Source organism: Candoia aspera, chromosome 2, assembly GCF_035149785.1.
Source record: "Candoia aspera isolate rCanAsp1 chromosome 2, rCanAsp1.hap2, whole genome shotgun sequence".
Taxonomy (NCBI): domain Eukaryota; kingdom Metazoa; phylum Chordata; class Lepidosauria; order Squamata; family Boidae; genus Candoia; species Candoia aspera.
The window spans coordinates 192,468,492-192,490,069 of NC_086154.1; the positions used below are offsets into that span (position 1 = coordinate 192,468,492).

The window sequence follows — 21,578 nt, forward strand, 5'->3', positions numbered from 1 at the left end:
AAGTAATAAAACTTCCAGACTTTCAATATGTAAAATACATTTACTTAATTTAAAACAAATTCATAAAATTGTCCTAAATTGAAAAAAAAAATTAAAAGCACTGAACAGGCAAAAAAAAATTGATAGGTTGATCACAAGTACTTAGCAAAAACAACTAACAGAAACAAGTAAGAGAAATTTGAAATTACATCAAAAGATTTTGTAATGTCAAAATCATTAACTATGATTTGTCAGAAATAATGTAGCTGATGCCTGGCAAAAATATAAAATCATTCCAATACTTATTTTAGTTGTGATGAATGCACTTGATTAAAATAAATATTGACATCTAACACGCAGGTAGCAAAAGTTACTTAATTCTAATTTCTTCAACGTTCTCAACACAGCAGTGACAAAAATCATGTACTTAAATGCCAAAGCTGTTTTGATAAATGCTAAGGTATGGGAACTGAAAAGAAAATAAGAATAGATTTATGATACATATCTTACATATTTGTATCTCTGTTTAAGTCAAGCAAAATCATTACGTTTGGCACATTCCTATTTTCTAAGCACATTAATTTAACTATAAAATATATAACAAAAATCTATTTAAAACATTCTTATATCAAAAACTCTCAAGACATGTCTCATTTAATCCTAGTAGTTTCTGCTTCTACTACACCTGACAGTGATAGAGATTCTCCCAGAGACTCTCAAATAAGATATAACAGGCCCAGATACTATCTATTTCCATATTAGTAATGTGATGCGGCACAAATCAACTCAGAGACGGAAGTAGTATTCTAGTTTCAAGATTGTTTTCCCATGAAAACTTCTTCCTTTGCTTACTATGCTGACAGAATGACAGGAAATTTGGACACTGTGCTCATTCTCAACTTCTTTTGATAGCCTCTGGTATCCTATTTATTTATTTCCAGTACTTATTTATCTCAATCAACTAGGACTCTAGGCAATGTAGAGCATCCAATCATTGATAAAACAATACAACAATATATGATAATACTGTACAGTTTATCCTTCTGGATAAAACCTGGGGGTTGGGGATGAAGTTACAATGTCTGAGTGTTTCTGTTTCTGAGAGTTCATCTATATAGTCCCCTTGTCCTTTCTTGGAGATGGCCTACTTACCATATTTTCACACCAGAGCCTCCATTTTAGCCCCAGCTTACCCCAAATGTTTTCCTCTGGAAAACAGAACAAACCTTCCTCTGTTCCAAGATTCTGATTCACAAGGATGAAAGGCTTGAGGGAGATGAGTGACCTGCAGGACTCCAACTGGCTTGCTGCAGGACTGTCCCCTCTCATCTGGCCACATGTGGCTCCATGGCCATTTCTCCTTTGGCTGTCAAGAGAACAGAACATTTCCTCTATAGGAATATTGACTTCCATAGCCTCCACCTACCCTTTGCTCTACACTTGCTGTCTGGGGAGCTAGGAACAGGAAAAGGAATTCTTCCCCTTTCTGCTATCTAATACTCTCCCAATCCCCACCACCACCAGTTCAGATGCTTCACCACCTACCACTATGGTGATCCCTGCCCTTATCTCCAAGCTTTCTGGAAAGCACTGCTACCATTCCCAATAATAGCAGCAAGTGCTATCCCCACCTTATCTGAGGGCAGCAATTTTGACCTTCCTCAAGGAACAACTAGAGAAGACACATAAAACAATCAACATCTTCACGGGAATAAAATTCACAAGGAAAGAAGAAAACAACAACACACTACCCTTCTTGGGTATCCTCTTCAGTAGAGGAAATAATGGCAAATTAGAAATGCAAGTCTATTGGAAAAAAACTACACTAACCAAGTGCTCCATTACCAAAGTAACAACCCAACCTCCCACAAGAGGAGCTGTGTAAGAACATTATTCAGATGAGTACAAATCCACTGCAGCAACCCAGAACACAAGAAAAAGGAAACTGACCACCTATACAACATCTTCCAACACCTTCCTTTATCAAAAGGTGCCTGACCACTCAACCCACTACAGCACAATCAGCACAACCTTTGAAACGGATAACACTGCCATACCTCAAAAACATCTCAGAAACAACCAAAGGTATCACTACAGCACACAAACCAACTAAAGCCCTCCAAAACATCTAAGTAAACCAAAAGACCCAGTAGCCCAAGAAGAAAAAACAGGAGTCATCTACAACATACTGTGTAAGGACTGTAACAGCCACTATGTAGGACAGACAGGCAGAAGACTAGCAGAGCGCATCCACGAACACCAACCAGCAGTCAGAAGACATGATGAAAACTCCTTAATCTCACAACACATGGTCTGCTGGTTTCTAGCCTGGTGCCTTAACCACTAGACCAAACTGGCTCTAATTTATCTAATTAGATAATTTATCTAATTTATCCAATTAATTAATTATTAATTAGATAAATTATTAGATAAGTTATCTACTTAGATAAACTAATTTATCTGTACAAAAGATAAATACGTTATCTCATGTAACTAAATATGTTATAATAAGCATTATAATCCCAAAATCTTCTTCCAAGGATCTAAAAAGTCAGAAAAGTAAAATTGGTCTTATAATGCCCACAAGTGAAACCATGACTGACCAATTCATATATAGCATACTTTCAAAAATTATTCATAATGGAAACTTTAAACTTTGATGTATAATTACAATTTGAATTATTATATAGACTTTGTTTAGACATTACTATTTCTCAATCTGCAGTCCAAATCTTACAGAAACTGTCCAAAGAGGGTAAATGAACTGCAAACAAAATGTTTTCCAGCATACATGTCTAAAGTAGAAATAATCACCTAGGCTAACAGAACCTAAAGCATATGCCATATTCCATGTTTAATTAAATCTCTTAGTTTCAATCCAGGCGAAACAGGATATAATGTTACATTGCTACTATATTATAACAAAGACTTCGGATTCAGCCCACAGTTAACCAACTCTCACACGTCCAAATTATAATATACCAGCTGTGACTTTTTTCCAAACAAGAGGAGCCAAGAGGATCATCAATTCTCAGCACAAAACATTTGCAGCAGTCAAATCTGACCAACTATGTATTGCACATATTAATGTTCATTTTCCAAGCATCTAGATATGAATCACTAGCTTAAATCTACAGATCTGACAACAAAACAACAGTTCTGTTGTTTTGTTGAAGATATACGGTACAGTACTTACTTAACATACTATGGTATATATTGATGAATTATTGTACAGCCACATGAAACAAACAATGTGACTGTGAAACCTCCTCTAAATATCAGGCTTCCCTAAAATGTACTGCCACTGCAAAAATCAAAATATTGGAAAACAAAAGATAATTAACTGTAGCCTAACATAACATTTAGCACACAAAGGGAAACATTGATTGAGCCAATCTTGTATATCAAAAATTAAGTACACTTTGATTAACAGAGTTCACAAACCTAACCCTTGTGTTTTTCAGCAAGACTGACGGAAGCAGAAGCTGCTTATAAAATGACACAATACTATTAATTCCAAATGACCTAAACTGTAAAAAAAATGGGGTGGGGATGGGGAGGAGAAAGATAAAATATATTGAAAAGCATATGACAATGACGATAAGCTTTAAACATTTACCTGGCTGTACAGGAACAGATTAAGTTTCCAAATTACTCCTCAGCTGAGCTCTTATCTACACCGCACTTTTGACAGTGGAACTATCAAAGCTTACATCCAAGACACTCTGACAGCCTTGATATGTTTAATATTTAAAAACCTATTGTAGCATCAACACGTGCTGATGCAATGCAGTGCTATTCTTGAGCAGTTTTAAATATCAGCTATGGAATGTAAACATTCTGTTTATTAATATTATTTAATATTCAAAATTTAACATTTAATATTTAACATTTATATATCAAATATATATTATGTTAAAATGTATGTATAATAGATTTAAAATATAAATGTATTGAAGATTAAAGATTAAATCATATATGTGTATATGTATATATATTATATCTATGTGCTTTCGAGTCATTGTTGACTCCTTACAGAGGCAAACACTACACCAGAAAGCAAACTGCTCTAAATGGGACTGAGTTCCCGGGGTTCCCAGAGAGCCCCTTGACAAAGAATGTTTTCAGTGACAATCATAATTACAGGTCTACAGATGGCACAATAGTATGCGACTTCTCCAATTTTGTGCATTAACAATCATCTTTTAGGAAAGGGAATTTTTAATATTACTTATCAATACTTTATGTTTGTCCTTAAATAATGAAAACTGCACTTTCTAGTATTTATTCTTCATAGCAGTTTAGTTTACTATAGACAAAATAAATTTCTGCCTATATCTTTCTCTTGTGACATGTATTAAAAAAAAGTTGCCTAATAAAAACTACAAACTGCTGTTGAGAAACAGCTAATCAAGTGTTTTATTAAGAACCGCTATGTGAATTAATTGTTCGGAATAGTATAAAGAGTAGCTGTAGTGATGGGGAAATACAAAGCAGCTTTGCAAAGAATCAAAGTCGGGGAGCAGAAGATGAAAAACTAAAATTTGGAATATTTAAGGAATGATAATTTTATTTTATTTATTGGATTTATCCAGAATGTCAACAGTTGTAAAGGGAATTTAGATACAAGCATGATAAAATATAAGTGGTATGATGTCATTTTGAAAGTATGTACTGTAAATATAGCTTAATGTAGGTAAAATTATCTTATAACAATGCACATTTATATACATGTTTGAAAGATCAATGACATATGATTTGGGAAAGAAGATAATCCAATCTTATCTGTCCATGATTATCTGACCAAATATGAGTTTTTAAATTTCCTATATTAATAGGCTGTAAACTGTTAAATCGGAGCAGCAGAGGGACAGCGCAGCAACGGAGCAGCGAACCCTTGGGCAGCCCAGTGGACCCAGCAGGTCGACTATAAGTCTCCTGCAAGCCCCCAGTCCAGCGACTGAATACCATCCCGCGAGCCCCCAGCCCAGCGACTGAATACCATGCCAAACTGGGTGGGCCAGCACACTATCTGGGCCGAGGAGCCAAGCAAGCCAGTGAGCCCACCATAGTAAGGAGCCGAACACCACAGCAGATGGGAGCAATCTGGTGGGGGTGGCCAACGAGCCCCTTGGAACGGCAGAAGCTGGGGTGGAGTCTCCCAGAGCAGCAGGAGCATGGTCCACAATAGAAAGCCACAGCAAGGTGAGTGGGAGAACAAGCCCTTGAAGTGAAGACCCAAGTGCACCAGTGAGCCCTCTGGAGTGAGGAGCTGTGTGCCCTGCCAGGGTTTCTTCAGTGTGATGGGAGGGACACTCCCTCCCTGGTGTGAGAGATGAGTAGGGAGCCCGAGAGTGGATGAGGTGTGTATGTGGGGATCCTCACTCCTTGAGAGTCAGGGAGAAGGAGAAGTGGGTGGGGTGCCCCTGCCAGCTAGTGAGAGAGGCCAGTGAAGGGGGCACAGTAGATGTGTGGGTGATGGCTAGGTTCCCGCAGTGCTGAGAGTGGGAGCTTAAGTGCTGGGGAGCTCATCACCACCCAGTGACTGCTCGGTATAAGTCTGTTGTTGTATGGTTGGATGGAGGGACCCTCAACCAGGGAACTCGGAGCGCCGGAATTGGGGGGAAATGGAAATGATATCTCTGGGGGATTTAGGGTAGGCTATTCCATTCAGGTGGTGATGGGGCAGGGTGTCATGGTGGGAGTCAGAGGGCGGGCCATCTTCGGGGAAGATGCCCCTGGTGTTTGGTACTGGTAGCATGTTCTGGCCCTCTGCACTCAGACCCAGGCCCTGGACAGCACATCCATGGAGGTCCTGGCTTTTGGCTGCTGCTTTTTAACATCAGGTCAGTTAACAGCAAGGCCCCGTTATATGTGATTTGATCACTGAGGAGGGGGCAGACCTGGCTGGGCCCTGAAGGGGGGGTATCCCTCTCAGAAATGTGCCCAGCTGGGTTTACAGTATGGCACCAGCCAAGATCCCAGGGGAGGGGAGAAGGGGTGGCTGTTATCAGCCAGGAACCTCTGGCGCTGCTCCACAAGTGGCCAGTTGTGAGAACCTGTTCCTGAAGTTGGGTTCCCAAGAATAGTTGGGATTGTTGCTATTGTACCAGCCTCCGTGTGCTTGCTTAGCAACCTCCCTGACTGCTGGAGGCCGTCTCAGGGTTGCCGGTTGAGTTCCCCAGGCTTATGGTTCTGGGGCACTTCAACCTGCTGTCCCTGGGGCAAACCTCAGAGGCGGCTCAGGAGTTCATGGCCTCACACTGGACTTGGTTTTCTTGTCGGAGCAGTGGCAATGTGATCTAAGGGGAGACTTAAATCTGTCCCCTTTGTCATGGTCAGATCACAGCCTGGTGGCCTTGAGATTCTCCTATGCTGCCCCCCTCTGCAGGGAGGCATGGCTCATTTGAATGCCCCGGGCAACTGATAGACCCGATGGGGTTCCAAAGGGAGCTTGGTGCTATACCCAAGGATCTGCTGCACAGCCCAGCAGAGGCCCTGGCTACTGCCTGGAACAGGGAGGCAGCTGGGGCCTTGGACAGGATCGTGCCCGTGCGACCCCTCTTGTCCCATCAAACCCAACACTCCCCATGGTTTACGGAGGAGCTGAGTGTTCTGAAGAGGATTAAAAAGACGTCTAGAGCACTGCTGGAGGAAGACAAGGACTGAATCCAACCGAACACAAGCTAGAGCCACTATCAAGGCCTACATTGTGGCGGTAAGAGCAGTGAAATGTCAATATCTCTCCGCTCTTATTGCATGTGCAAAATGCTGCCCAGCAGCCCTGTTTAAGATCACCCAATCCCTGTTGGAGAAGGTGGGTCCAGTAACCCACCTACAGGGCTGCGCAGAGGAGTTTTCCAAGGATCTGAAGGATAAAATCGCTCAAATTCGTGCCAGGTTGGATGCCAAAGTGTGGGGCATGGCCTGGGGAGATGCTTGGGAAACATACTTACCCAGTTATCTGGGAACAGTTTGATCCTGTTGGGCCCGAGGAAATAGACAGGGTCCTCCAGACTGTAAATGCCACCACTTGCCAAGTAGATCCATTGCTCTCCTGGCTAGTGAAGACAGCACGGGAGGTGATGCATGGGTGGGTCCAGGTGATGATGAACTCATCCTTGAGGGAGGGAGGGTTTCTGACAACCTTTAAAGAGGCGCTGGTGCACCCCCTCCTCAAGAAACCATTGCCAGATCCCATTGTACTGGACAATTTTTGTCCAGTCTCCCACCTCCCCTTTTTAGGGAAGGTGGTTGAGAAAGTGGTGGCGTTGCAGCTCCAAAGGATCCTGGATGAAACGGATTATCTGGACCCTTTTCAGTCAGGTTTCAGGCCCTGATATGGGACAGAAACAGCATTGGTCGCACTTTTGGATGATCTCTGGCAGGAGCAGGATGGGGGCAGTGCATCAATCCTTGCTCTTCTTGACCTCTCGGCGGCTTTCAATACCTCAACCATGGTATCCTTTTGGGGCGGCTCAGGGAGTTGGGGAGGTGCAGTTTTGTGCTGGTTCACCTCCTTCCTCCAGGGCCAGTCCCAATTGCTGGTGATAGGAGATGAGAGATCCAACCCTTGACCTCTTCTGTGTGGGGTGCCACAGGGTTCGGTTCTCTCTCTGCCCCTTTTTAACATCTACATGAAACCACTGGGTGAGATCATCCGTCACCAATGGATGAAGTATCATCAATATGTTGCCAATTATACATCTGCCAATCACCAATTATACATCTCCACCCCAGGTGACTTAAGTGATGCTGTGACGACCCTCTCTCGGTGCCTGGAGGCTGTAGGGGTCTGGATGGTGAACAACCAACTTCAGCTGAACCCTGGTAAGATGGAGTGGCTGTGGGCTGGGGGTTCCTTGGCATCCAGGAACTTACCATTTTTGGTTCCAGATGGGGTTGCACTGCCCCAGACAGATCCGGTGTGGAACCTGGGGGTTCTCCTGGACTCATGACTCCTGCTTGAAGAGCAGGTGGCAGCTGTGGCCAGGGGAGCCTTTGCCCAACTCCGTGTTGTGTGCCAGTTATGCCCCTTCCTGGATCAGGAAGCCCTCCGATCAGTCACTCATGCCTAGTCATCTCCCGTATAGACTATTGCAACACGTTCTACATGGGGCTACCCTTGAAGAGCATCCGGAAGCTACAGTGGATTCGGAATGCAGCCACATGAGCAATTTTAGGAGCCCCAAGGATGGCACATATAACACCTTTGCTGCACGAGCTGTATTAGGTACCAGTTTGCTTCTGGGTCCAATTCAAGATGTTGGTTATCACCTTTAAAGCCCTACATGGCATGGGTCCAGGTTACCTGAGGGGCTGCCTCACCCCCATTACATTGACCTGTCCCACCCGGTCAGGCAGAGAGGGCATGTTACAGACCCTGTCCATGAGAGAGTGTCGATTGGCAGGGTCCAAGAAGAGGGCCTTCTCTGCCATGGCCCCCGCCCTGTGGAACACGTTACCCCCAGGGGCAAGGCAGGCCCCCACTCTCCCAGCCTTCTGAAAGGGAGTGAAAACCTGGCTTTGCCATCTCGCTTGGGGTGGGAGGGGAGATAGTCACTCATGGGGGTGGTTGGCGCTGTGATGTGGCCCCGAGGAATTCACATTTTATATAAATTTTAAATATTTTTTATATTTTATATTTATAGTTAATATTTTTATGATGTACTTGCTTTTATGATTTTAATCTCTTGTTATTTTAATTGAACTGTAAACCGCCCAGAGTCGCTTGCGAGATGGACGATGTAGAAATGTGAGAAATAAATAAATATGAAGACTCTGAAGAGGCATTTAACTTTCCACTGGAGCTCATCCTTTCTTGTTTGTTTGCCTAACGTAGACTAGTAACAAACAATCTCTGGTATATTAGGATATAAGTTTAGAATCGTTATCTCATGCTAATATACTGAACTAATCCCTTGGTATAGGTAATAATATATGGACGCCTTAGAACACATACCATACAAGAAGCCAGAGAAAAAGTGCGAGTGACTCTCAGATGAAACCATCAGAATAGCCAAGCAAAGGAAAGCAGCCAAAGCAGCAGGCAGACGGGAGGAAGCAAGGAGACTGAATGAGGATTTCCAAAGGGCTGCAAGGAAGGACAACTTGGACCAGCGTTGCAAGCAGCTAGAAGAAGACTGCACGAAGGACCACACCAGGAATGCATTTGTGCAAGTCAAAAGGATTTAAACACCATTCACTGCTCATAAAAGCATCATCAAAAACAAGCAAGAGAAAAAACTGTCTGACCAACAAGGGGTCAAGAACAGATGACGAGAATATACAGAAGAGCTACTGCATATGCAAGCAACAAAGAGGCCTTGCCTTGTCAGGATAATGAGGAAAGGGTAGCAGTAATAGAACCAGCCATCCCGGTCATGTGGGTAATGAACCAACTGCCAAACAACAAGGCCTCAGGTGTTGATACCATCCCCGCAGAATTGCTGAGGCCTGTACCACCCACAACCATCGCAGCCTTGTGCCAGAAAATTTGGGAAATGAACACCTGGCCCCAGGAATGGAAATGATCAGTGTTCATTCCACTGCCAAAAAAGGGTGATTCTAAGGATTGCTCCAAATACAGCACAATTGCCCTCATCCCTCACCTAGCAAGATTCCCCTTAAGATCATACAACATTGGGCACCAACCATCGAAAGGGAATTACCAGATGTTCAAGCTGGATTCAGAAGGGATCATGGCACTCATGACCATATTGCAAATCTACGCTGGATCATGGAACAATCTCAAGAATATTGAAAGAACATCTACATTTGCTTTATCGACTACAAGGAAGCCTTTTGATTTTGTCGATCATGTTAAGCTGTGAAGAGCTCTAGAAGACCTAGGGGTGCCAACACATCTGGTCAAGTTAGTGCAGTCGCTGTACACAGATCAAGAAGCTACTGTTCAAACACCATATGGAGACACTAATTGGTTCAAGAAAGAGAAAGGACTGCAGCTGGGTTGTATTCTTTCACCTTTCTGATTCAACCTGTATGCCGAAGTGATCATGAGGAAGCTGGAACTTGAAGAATCAAAAATTGGAGTAAAGATTGGAAGAAGGAACATCAACAATCTTCAATATGCTGACGACACAACTCTCCTCTCAGAAACCAAAGAAGGCCTGAAGTACCTGACCAAACGGATTAAAGAAGAAAGCAAGGAATTTGGCCTCTTCCTAAACATCAAAAAGACCAAGCTCATGACCATTGCGAGGAATGGAAATGACAAAATAACAATTGACGGTGAAGAGACTGAATGTGTGCAAGAATTCACTTTCCTAGGTTCGCTGATTGATCAAAGCAGTAAATGCAGTCCAGAAATAAAGCGTCGAATCACACTGGGTCGCACAGCAGTGATGAGCATGAACCAAGTATGGAAAAGCAAGTGGAAAGATGGAAAGATATACAAATTCCCACATGGAAGAATGAATGTTGACATTATTGGAATTGGTGGAGATGGCAAAACTGACAGCACTGATAAAAGAAAACACTGCAACTAGATTTGTTTTATGTGGAAACCGCTTCTGGACTATTTGCTTGTATCTGAAAAAAATGGAAGTTTTGATTTTGGGTTTTGATGATTAAACTGTTATTGTTCAGAGAAATAATGTTTATTAAGGATTAGTTTAGAGTAAGAGATTAAGGTATTACATATTTGTTTTCATATCTGTGTTGAAGAAGTTCAGAAGTAACTTTCTTTGTATTTCTAAGTCTTTCTGCACCTTTTTAGTTTGTCTTTTTTCTTTTAGTTATTTCTTCAAGCTTTTCTATACTTCGTATTTTATCTGTATTTTGAAACTCTAATAAAGTCTTCAAAAAAAAAAGAGTATGGAAAAGCAAGACATCAGCCTGGCAAATAAATGTAGATTAGTCTGCACTATCATGTTTCCTATAGCTACCTATGGTTGTGAAAGTTGGACCATGAAAAAACTAGACAGGAGGAAAATCAACTCATTTGAGCTGTGGTGTTGGAGAAGGCTTTGGGTGTCAGCAAGGGTGACAAATAAGCAAGTACTGGAGCATATGAAACCAGACACATCGCTGCTGGGCAAAATCACAAAACTCTCCCTAACTTATTTTGGCCATGTAATGTGATCAAACTCGCTGGAAAAGGCAGTTATGCTCAGAATGGTCAGCGGTAAAAGGAAACGAGGCTGCCAAAAACAGGGTGGCTAGACACTATCAAAACTCACACCAGCCAGAGCATAAAACAACTAAAAGAAGCTATACAAGACTGGAAAAAGTGGCGAGAGCTGGTCCATAGAATTGCCAAGAAGCAGACATGATTGAACAGATAGCCTCATAAGGACGTCATTGTGTTTTAATCCATACAATATTTATGTTTTTAGTAACCAGAAAGAAAGACACTCATTGCCCCAGAGAATGACTTAAAGATAAATTACAGTGCATCTAAGACCCCAAGAGACATATGTCCCAGGAAAGTATGACATAGTAGGTTTAAATGTACCCCATAACTGGTAAGCTAATGCTATAGCTAAAAGAGAGACACATCAAAAGAATTTTTTTAACATAAAGCAATAGTTCACATTCTGAACAACAAAAGATCCCCATGGCTCCCCATGCAGTTTAGCTGATGTCCCAAATTTCCCTGTAAATATTTATTTACATTTGCATCTTTATGACATCTATCATGTAGCAAACAGTCTTCTATTTAACAACATTTTTGTTTAGTTCATTATTAACCAAAATTCAGGTTAAAGATACAGGTAGTCCTCATTTAACAATGGTAATTGGGACCGGAATTTCTGTCGCTTAGCAATGTGATCGTAAAGTGAGATGTCATGTGACTGCATCACTTAGCGATGGCAATCCTGGCAATTCCCCTTGCCATCGTTTAGTGACTTTTACCAGTCATTAGCTAAGCACCCATGCCAATCCAAGGCATTCTAGGCTTGGTCCCTCCCAACCCCAAACCTCAGTTAGGTAAGTAACTGCCTTTAATTCCCCCCACCCGCCTGTCTCCCCCCACATCTCTGCCCTTTTTGGCTGCCCAGCACCCTGCCTTGCAGGATGGCAAGCAGACCCAGAACTGTGTGGCTCTGGGGCTGCAAGAAGCCCCTGAGCTACAGCAGGGCACAAAACTGCAACCACCCCAGCCATGCAAAGCCACCAGCTGCCTCCTCTCCCAGTTCCCGGCACTTTTGCCTTTTTCACCCACCTGCTACAGGCGAAGCAGAAGCGCCTGGCTGCCTTTGCTATTTTCTTTTTGGACCCAGATTCTCTGGCAAACATTTCCTCTACATGGCTCCCTTCTGAACGATGTCTTGGAAAGCTGTGCTCTCTTCTCAGAGTTTTGGGAAAGGGAGGGCAGCTCTCCAAAGTCTGTGCAGATTTCAGAGAGCCGCCTTCTCTTTCCGAAAGTTGTGAGAAGAGAGCGCAAGCTTCTGAAGTCTGCAGACTTTGAAGAGCTGCCCTCTCTTTCTGAAAGCTTTCCAAAACCACAGTAATGGCTGGGGTTGCTATTGACATTGGAGCTGGGTGTGTTGTAGATGGTGCTTGTATGAAGAGTTATGAACAGCAAAGTCACTGGATCTGCAGAAATGACCCTGGGAGTCCCACTGACATCCCAAAGCACCGGAAACCCAAGCAAAGGCATCTCCAGGCAAAGCTTGCCATAGGCTGCTGCCCTGCAATGAGCTCACAGAGCCTACCACAACCTCCCTATGCAGAGCATCCCCTTTGCACACAAAGAGTCTGAGGGAACAATGGTCAGCTACAGAGAGTAGATCCTGGACAGCTGTTCCTGGGTGCAAAGAGAAGGTGTGGTGACAGCAGGGAGAAGGCAAGAGGGTTAGCGTTAGAGTGACTTTATTTTTGGCTAGCAGCATGGTTGGCCCAGACACAGAAACACTATATTTTTCAGCCTAAGGGAAGATCCATACTGCTTGGTCAAGATCTGCAAGACTTGCAGTTGTTTTCTCTCACAGTGTGACTGAAGAACTTTCTAATGTTCTGGACTGAAGCCAGCACCCACCTTTTCTTTCCTCCTTGTCTCTTTTAGAGTTACCTGGTTTGCTCACCCCTCATTTGCCACACCCACAATGCCACCCACAATGCAGACTTCTTTAAGGTAGCCTTTGCCAACAGAGAGATTATTTACTAATATTTAACGGGCCCACTGGAAATTACTTGGAGAACTACATAATGGCACATAGGCCACAAATTTTAGTTATCTGGCCTAGAATCTATCAGGGATGATCTGGTGAATCCTGCAATGCGCAGGGGGCTGGGCTTGATAATCTCTTAGGCACCTTCCAACTCTATGATTTTAAGAAACTTCAACTAGCCCAAACTGTGGCAGCTAGACTTCGATTTTGTGCTCATAAGTAATTCTAATATTCTGTCAGCTTCATATTTCAGCTTCTTGGCTCAATTCAAAATGCTGTTTTAAATCTTTAGAGATGTAAAGAGAATGGCATCCCCCATCTAACAGAACTAATCCAATCTACCAGAGAAATCCAGCCAATGTGGTCAACAGGCCTCTCTTTTACACTAAAGTCCCTACCATTACTGGTCATCATGACTTGTCCTTCCTTCCTACCCACCCACCCACACAACATATACCACTCACTCAAAAAACTGGATGGTTTACAATGGGAAAACCAACAAAGGAAAAATATCTCCAGCATATGAACCCAGACATGATAAAAACAAACTCCTTGTGTGATTCCATATGGATATTAAATATCATGGGGAAGAAGAGTGAGACCTTCCTTACTGGAATAACTATTATTTAATGCTCCTCCCCCACAGTCACGAATTTGAATTTCTCACTTGAGAAGGAGTGCACCCTCCCGTCCATGAAATAGTATTTGTAATCTCCAAACTTCAGGATGATGATATTGGATGCCACTGGGAAGTCTGATAGGACCAAAAAAAGCATACTCCATCCCTCCAAATCCCAACAATGGTTATCCAGCACAGCAACCAATGCTGAATCAATCTTTTGCCCAGGTTTGAATCTTGTCAAGATAACCTGCTTCCTCTATGATTTTCTTTTGTTAGAGCCCCACCACCTTATCCAAAATCTTCTTCAAAAATCAGGGATAAAGATCAGGGATTTGGTGGATGTTGTTTAACACAGCTGTATTCAGAAATGGTATATTCAGGATGGAAAGTGCCACTACCTCTTGGAATCACCTCCTGAATCTAGGTGTATATAACCTACTCTGATACCGGAAGAAGCAAGGTGGAGGATGGATCCAGCCTACAGGTGGAGAACCCCTATCAACTTCCTCAAATGTCACAAGCTCAAAAGAATCCATTAGATGGGGAAAGGTGGGATGCAAATGAAACAAGCAAAATTGACTCTGCTTTATCAGTACCTCATCCTTCTAAAAGCGGAAGTGGGCAAAGTTGTTCACTAACTCCTCTTATATGGGGTAAACTGATTCAGGGAGCTCCAAACAAATTTAGTTTCCATTCCTGCTTTAGAGCCCCAAACAACTTAAGATCACCTTTTAGGCCTGCCCAAGAATTAAGAAAAGGTGAAATGTCCCCTGTGCAAGCGCCAAGTCATGTCTGACCCTTTGGGGGGATGCTCCTTTCATGATGTTTTCTTGGCAGACTATAGTGGGGTGGTTTGCCATTCCCTTCCCCAGTTGTCACCTTCCCCAGCAAGCTGGGTACTCATTTTACCAACCTCGGAAGGATGGAAGGCTGAGTCGACCTAAGCCAGCTTCCGCTGCGATTGAACTCAGGTCTTGGAGAGAGTTTTCGGTTGCAATATTGCCCCCTACCACTCTGCACCACATGAGGTTCTTAAGAATTAAGAATTCTTAAGAATTAAGAGCAATATTAAAATACCTTAGTGGTGTTTCATGATATTGGACGAATGAATTCAAGACACAAGGCCTTTTCAGTGCTCTAATTAAGATATCTCCCAAATAAAAATCTGTCAGTCGCTCTTGGAGTTTTTTAATGCAAACTAAACATATTTCAGTAAACCTTTATAAAACATAACTCTTACCATTACTTCCTTTTATGTAGAACATCTGTTTCATTCTTGCTACTGGTTCAGCTTTGTTTTACCTGTTTGGTGTAATTTGCTATTGCTTTTTAAACAATTACTATATGGTTTTGTGACTAGGATGTATATAACCCTATCCACTTCAGTAGGTAAGCCTAATATAAATTATTCTAATTTTTAATTTTATATTCAAAGTTTTAATAACATATAGTCATAGATTAGTAATGTATATAGCACAGAAAGTAAGGCAATAATTTCACCATGTCCCTGGCTCCTCCACAGGTTGCTAAATCAGATAAAGAGGTAGGTTTCTGCAACCCTTAAGAAAACAGTACAATACCATTTTCACCTTTTAAGACAAAGATCCCCATTTCATAAAGATTACCGTTAGAATATCACAGGCCCCATCATTAAGCAAAGCAAAGTTATCTGCTCAAGCTGCAGATAATGGGAGCATAGCAGTTACAGACTCTTAAGCTTCCAGGGTCCTCTACCTGCTCTTCCCCACCACACCCCTTGGAGAATAGAGCTGTATGTACCATACAGCCTGTCTTGCATCATCTAAATTAATAAATTGCCCTCAATACAATAAGTTTTCCCATCATCAATTTTGAAACAATATTCAATAGATAATCCAGCAGGCATCTGTTTGTGGAACTAGGGAAAGATACCATACCATTTCTGCAGGGTTCAATACCTTGGTGCCCAAAGCAGAATAAACAAATTATACATCATATACACAAATTAATTTTTATTCTGTGGCACAATTCTATGTCTCATAGAAGACTGCATATGTCAGTTATGTCTAAATGTCTCACCTTGCCTTCTTAATGGCATCGAAAATAGCCCTAAGGAAAGGTACCTCTTTTCAAGGTAAGAATGCCTCTATATGTTATTCTTGACCATTTTTCTCACTGTACAAAGATGATGCAATACATAGCAACAAAGGTAGTTGTTTACTCCCAATTTTCTTTTTAAAATGTGAGATTGGGCAATATGCCAAAAGAAGAGGGGGGGCTAAAAATTCAATGAAAAGAACAAGTATTGGTTTTAATCTGTAGATTACATTAAAAATGTACAGATGTTTATGTATATGTGACTTTTATGCAGAGTTTTAAGGGCTTTATGAGCATTCTACAACTTGAGTAATTAAATATTATTTCTATAATTTTAACCCACTCATCATTGTTAAAAATAAATTCCAATTTTAATGTCAATAAATTAAACGGTTAAAACAATAGTTCAATAAATGAAATAATGTATTTAAAATTATAAGCAGCTTAAGAACTATGGTATAGGACCATAATAGTGAACCAAATCAGAAAGCCTAGCTCACCAAATGCTTGAGCAATCAGACAGGTCTTCAACCAGCCATGTGAGTGCAAGTCCTATCTGAAGAGGGAGGGAATTGCACAAAGTATCTTGTCTCAAATTGCTATAAAGTGAATCCCTAGCAGATGCAGTGCTAGGACATCTCTCCTAGATTTGAAACTTCAGAAACCAACTCAAGAATAGCCCTACATGCACCACATTGCAATTATCTAGTCCTGAGGTTAACAGTGTACAAAATATTATATTCAGGGTATCTGCTGTATGTCCAGGAATAGCCAGAACTGATAAATTGGCCAGAAAAATGCAATCCTTGCTACAGAGGCTACTTGTGTCTCTACTGATCATAATGAAACTAGAACCATCCCCTGATTACACATATACTCCTTTAGAGAAACTGCAGCCTATCCAAATCAGTTACATTTTCAATGTCCAGACAAAAAACTACCAACTTGGAGTGTATCTATCATGCTGAAACTCAGCTTACAGTCCTCAGCCAACCATCAGCAATTTTAGGGCGTGCTCAATTTCTGAAATGTTATTCCAGGCATAATCCACATCATGCCTTAGGTGATTTTTTTTTCCCTAAAAGAAGATTTGAGTTTGAGAACTTAGAAAACATTTATACATCTGAATTCATTATAATTAGTGATTAGGGGAGTGGAATGGTAAATATATATATTATATATTATAGTAATTATTTTTTTGTGAGCCAATTGCAACTGAATTTCATTTTAATGTGCATCTTGGTGTACAGTGGAATGACAATAAAAGTTTACTATATTCTATCCTAATTAACATCTAACACAATTTGCACATATTTCATTAAAAAGAAAACCTAAGATGCCCAAACAAAAAGTTTGTTAAAATGAATAGATTATGGACTCAAATTTGGTGGATTCTAGTACACAATCACTTTATCAGATGCAGTATTAGTAAGTAAATCTATGGTGTCTCAGTACATAACTGAGATTCTGGTACAGCTAAGCCTGAAAAACTAGATTGAACTATAATGGGACCAAACTGATAATTCTCAAAGGCTAACAAATGATAACGCTGGTTTTAAATTGACCTGGGGGAGAGGTACTCAGATCTGGGATATATCATATTCAGGATTATTCCTATAAATATAAATTTTTCAGGATTAAGTGGCAATAAAGCAAATCAAAGAGCTGTCAAAAGTTGAATATTATACACATTTAAGAGGAAAACAATCTGAGTGTTAGAAGCCTTCAAGCCAAGTTATGGGAACTGAAAATAACAAATGGTGCTAACAGAACATAGTAAACTTATTAGAAACCTATTGGGGGGAAAAAACTTGAATATAAAATCTTGGAAAGGACATTGCCGTAACACTTAAGATATAGGCTAAATACAGGTATTTTTTTCTTTGTATTAAAAAAAAATGTATGTCTAAAACTGGTTTATGTTTTGCACAACTAATTTTTCAGCAAAGGTGCTGCCAAATTTCAGTAGTGCAATCAGAGAGAAACTGGGGAATTAACAGTTGTGGCTATACATTACCATCCCATTACCTGATCTAGAGAATCACACCCAGGGTCCAAAACACTAATTCTTTATACAGATAAAGAAATAAGCCATACAGGCAAATCTTACAACAGCAACTACAAGTAAACTCACACTCACTGGATAAACTTATTTCCAGATCACCAAAAAAGAGACAAAGACTTAAATCTAGACTATCTGCGAATGAAAAGGATTCATGCACAAATGCTGATGCCATCATGTATTTCTTTAGTCTTTGTGGTGCCAGTTTCCAAAATAACTACACATTGGATGCTTTATTTTTAATTCAATGTACTTTCAAGCAGGAGTAGGGATAAACTCCAGCTTTTCACTTCACAGAATTTTCCAAACAAATAAGGAACGCACAAATTTAATATAAGAAACATCAGACAACCTGGATTTAAAAAAAAAAAAGCAAAAAAGGAATGTGGTGAAAGGAATGCCCAGACCTTGACATTCCTACAAAATTAGTCTGAAACAAAAGTAAACACCACAAAACAAAATGATACAAACTTGACTACAAAGGCAATTTAAGCGTGGCTGGCTCTTACGGGTCACTCTTTTTCTCACTTGTAAGCCCTCAAGGCAAAGCACCTGAAAGAAACCTGGCTTCTGTTATTTTGCCTTACCCAACTGGTCCTCCTCTGCCCTAGCTTATTCTACAAACGGGGGCACCAAACAGCCTCTCGGACTCTGCCTTTACAGGGATATTCCTCACCTTGCTATTGTTAGACGACCTTACCCCCGGTCTCAACCCCGAAGGGCCACCAGTTGACTGCAATTTCTCCCCCAGCCAATCCGAGCAGCCTGCTCCCCGAAGTCCTCGAGAATCCTCTCCAATCTCCCTCAGTGGCCCTCCTATTCCCTCCCAGGCAGCCTCTCCCTTGTCCAGCCTACTCACCTGTCTCCCTCACCGCGCTAGCTAAAGCCTTTACTCCCCGGATACCAGGCTTGCATCCCTCCTCTTGCCTCCTCATTGTTTCCCCACGTTGCCTCAGCGGCCGCTTGCCAACATTTCTCACGAGGCCAGCCCCACCAAGAGGTCTTCCTCCCCCTCCTCCTCCATCCCCGAGGGCCAACCCCAACGTCCTTCCCTCTCACTTCGTTTTCATCAGCCCACCCGGGCCAGGGTTCGCACGCAGCCACCCCGTCGATCACGGGGCGTCCCCGACCATCTGTCTCCCCGGGTTATTTCTTGCTGAGGGAAACGCTGCCCTCTCCGGACAAGTGGGTAAGTCCTCCTCCATCGCCTTTGCCCATTTTACCTAGACGTGAAGAGGCGAACCCCGCCACAGCCTCGGGACACAAGCGGAGAGCGCTGGTTGTCAGAAGTCGCCGCACTTCCTTGGGGCTTCCGATCACGATTGTAACTATTTGCCCCCCCGCGCCTCTTTCTGCTGGGACTTGTTGTTCCGCACACGGATGACAGCTATGAGCTGCGCACGCGCAGCCCGTTCGGAAAAGAACTTCCCACTCGCCCAACCAAACCCCGCTCCCCTCGCTCGCCGCGAGAGCTTTTGAGGAAGGCAACCCTGTGACGTGAAACGCGGCGGCTTCCTTTCTGCAGCCACGTGACCCAAGTGGTTGCACACGCGACCTGTGCCGCTCAGCTACGCTGTAGTGCCATTGAGTTGGAGTGTTCCAAAGGGGCGCGAGGCGTAAGAAAACAAATCCATCGTGTTGGGTCACGTGGGCTCTCCACGTGAGATGCTGGCAGCTGGGGTGTCTTTTTTAGACATTGAAGGGCTATCTAAAAAATCTCCTCAGATGTCACCTTAGCTGAAATTGGGGAGCTGCGCACCAAATAATCCAGGGAGGGAGAGGAGGAGGGGAAGGAGGAAAATAGTTGAAAAAGCTGCCTATCCTCGCCTCCACTCCTGCCTGCAGGGCCACAAGTAGGGGGCGGAGGCCGGGCGCCGCGCTGGTGGGAAGTCAAAATGAGCGCTGCGGGGGGCGCCAAAATGGGTGCGGAATCCATGTTTGCCCCGGGTGACACAGACCCTCGTCCTTCCTGCCCGCACCTGAGTTCAGCAACCAGGCAGGACAGCCTGCTCCCACGGGGAAGTGAGTGAAGTAGTGAAAATCCAGATTGTTGTTCACAACCTAACTCTACATGGGGGATGGTTGAAAAGGAGCTTGTTTGGATTACTAGTGATGTTAGCTTCTGAATCAGAATCCTAGTTATTCCCCCATCTTTTAAACTGGCTTGTGAAAGGGATGAAGATGTCATAGCTCAACCAACTTACTCATAAACTGGAAATAATAACTATTGGAAAAGCTACCTTTCCCTGAATTCAGAAAACAGGCAGGACAGGATACTTGTTGGGTGAGGCGGGTGTGTGTGTAGCAAAATCAGCAATTTTGCATTACCTCTGTTGTGTAGGATGTGCTCTTGTGTTACAAAGGAGATACAACAAAGGAGCATAGCTCTATTTTCAGAGGATAGCAGCAACAGGTAGAGGTTTTTTGCATGGGAGCTGAGGCAATATGCAAATGATTTTTACTACCATTTGTCTGTTCTGTCTACCATGTCGTGGTTGGCTGGATAGTCATCATAGAGTTGGGTGGCTTTATAAATTTAATAAATAAATGCAAACATACATAGTTGCAGGTTGTATGGTTTCCCTCCTACTAAGTAATCCCATGAAATTTCAACAAATATGAGCTGCTTTGTTGTGGAAATGCAGAGTTGAAGAGTAAGGCTCAAGGCTGACAAAAGTTTTTATCATTCAACCATGCAGGATTTCTCCAACATATATTCATCTTCCAGAACTGTGTTTCTGTGAATATTATTCTGCCTCTGTATGTAATGCTTAGGGAATGTGAACTGAGACTTTCTGTCTCCCCCCTCCACCTGAGAAATGGACATCAGAAAGTTATTTACTAAACAGAAAGCCAATTAAGAGGACACATCTCAGGAAAGAGCAATGCTTGAAGAGGGAAAAACCAGCATATCCTTCTCTTCTGGTGCAGTTCCAAGACCCTTGGAGAAAACACCCGCACATGGGGAGGAAAGCTGCAGTGCCAGTGGCACCATCATCTCTTCTTCTAGTGTGATGACACTTTGGGTCTTCATGTTGTAGGATTATATGTTAATAGGCAGCAATCCAAACATTTTTCTAAGAAGTGAAAGCATGATGTTCTCAAGAACACCTTTGCCCTGAAGAACACAATGATTACAAGAGTGATTAAGTGGACCATACTTCTTCTGTCATGATTGCTTGTATGAACTGTCCTATCACTACTCCCCATATCTCAGTGGAACTTTCTGCAAGTTCTGTATAGTATTGCCACAGGCAGTTCATTATGGTAAAAGGATGCCTTTATAGATAAATCATTCACAATGTATAACAATTTTCATGAAGTGCCAAAAATCATTTCACCAATGCCTGATACAGAGGATCATGGGTAACTGAAGCAAATGTTTTTGCCACCAGGTGACACCATGAAATGACCATTGTGTGCCATACTGGCAATGCTGCAAAACACAAGGTGGTGGACAGTCATCAGAAACTAGGCTCCCTACTAATATTGTGTATTGTGGCACACAATATGAGAGAGAGCTCTGGAGGGACACTTAAGGTCAACATTAGAGTTGGAAATAAGATTACAGAATCACATGGAAACAGCATCATGCAATGCTTGTTATGTATCAGCCCACGTGGAACATGAACTTACAAAGAATTAAGAAGAAATTCTCCAAGAAAAGATTATTTTGCAGCCAAAAAGTCAGCAGGCTTTTACA

General features: G+C 42.3%; 1 protein-coding gene across 2 annotated transcripts in view; it reads right to left on the reverse strand.

Moving 5' to 3' along the window:
- The window catches only part of KDM4C (lysine demethylase 4C), a 239,934-nt gene extending 220,634 nt beyond the window's left edge, over nt 1–19,300 (reverse strand). The window contains exons 1-2 of one of the 2 annotated variants that reach the window (XM_063295064.1): nt 19,099–19,300; nt 1,132–1,345 (exon numbers count right to left, since the gene is read on the reverse strand). The gene's annotated coding sequence lies outside the window, so the exon portion shown is untranslated. The remainder of the gene's footprint in view (nt 1–1,131; nt 1,346–19,098) is intronic. The other variant, XM_063295063.1, reaches the window with a different exon arrangement.
- Between the last annotated feature and the right edge of the window lie 2,278 nt (nt 19,301–21,578).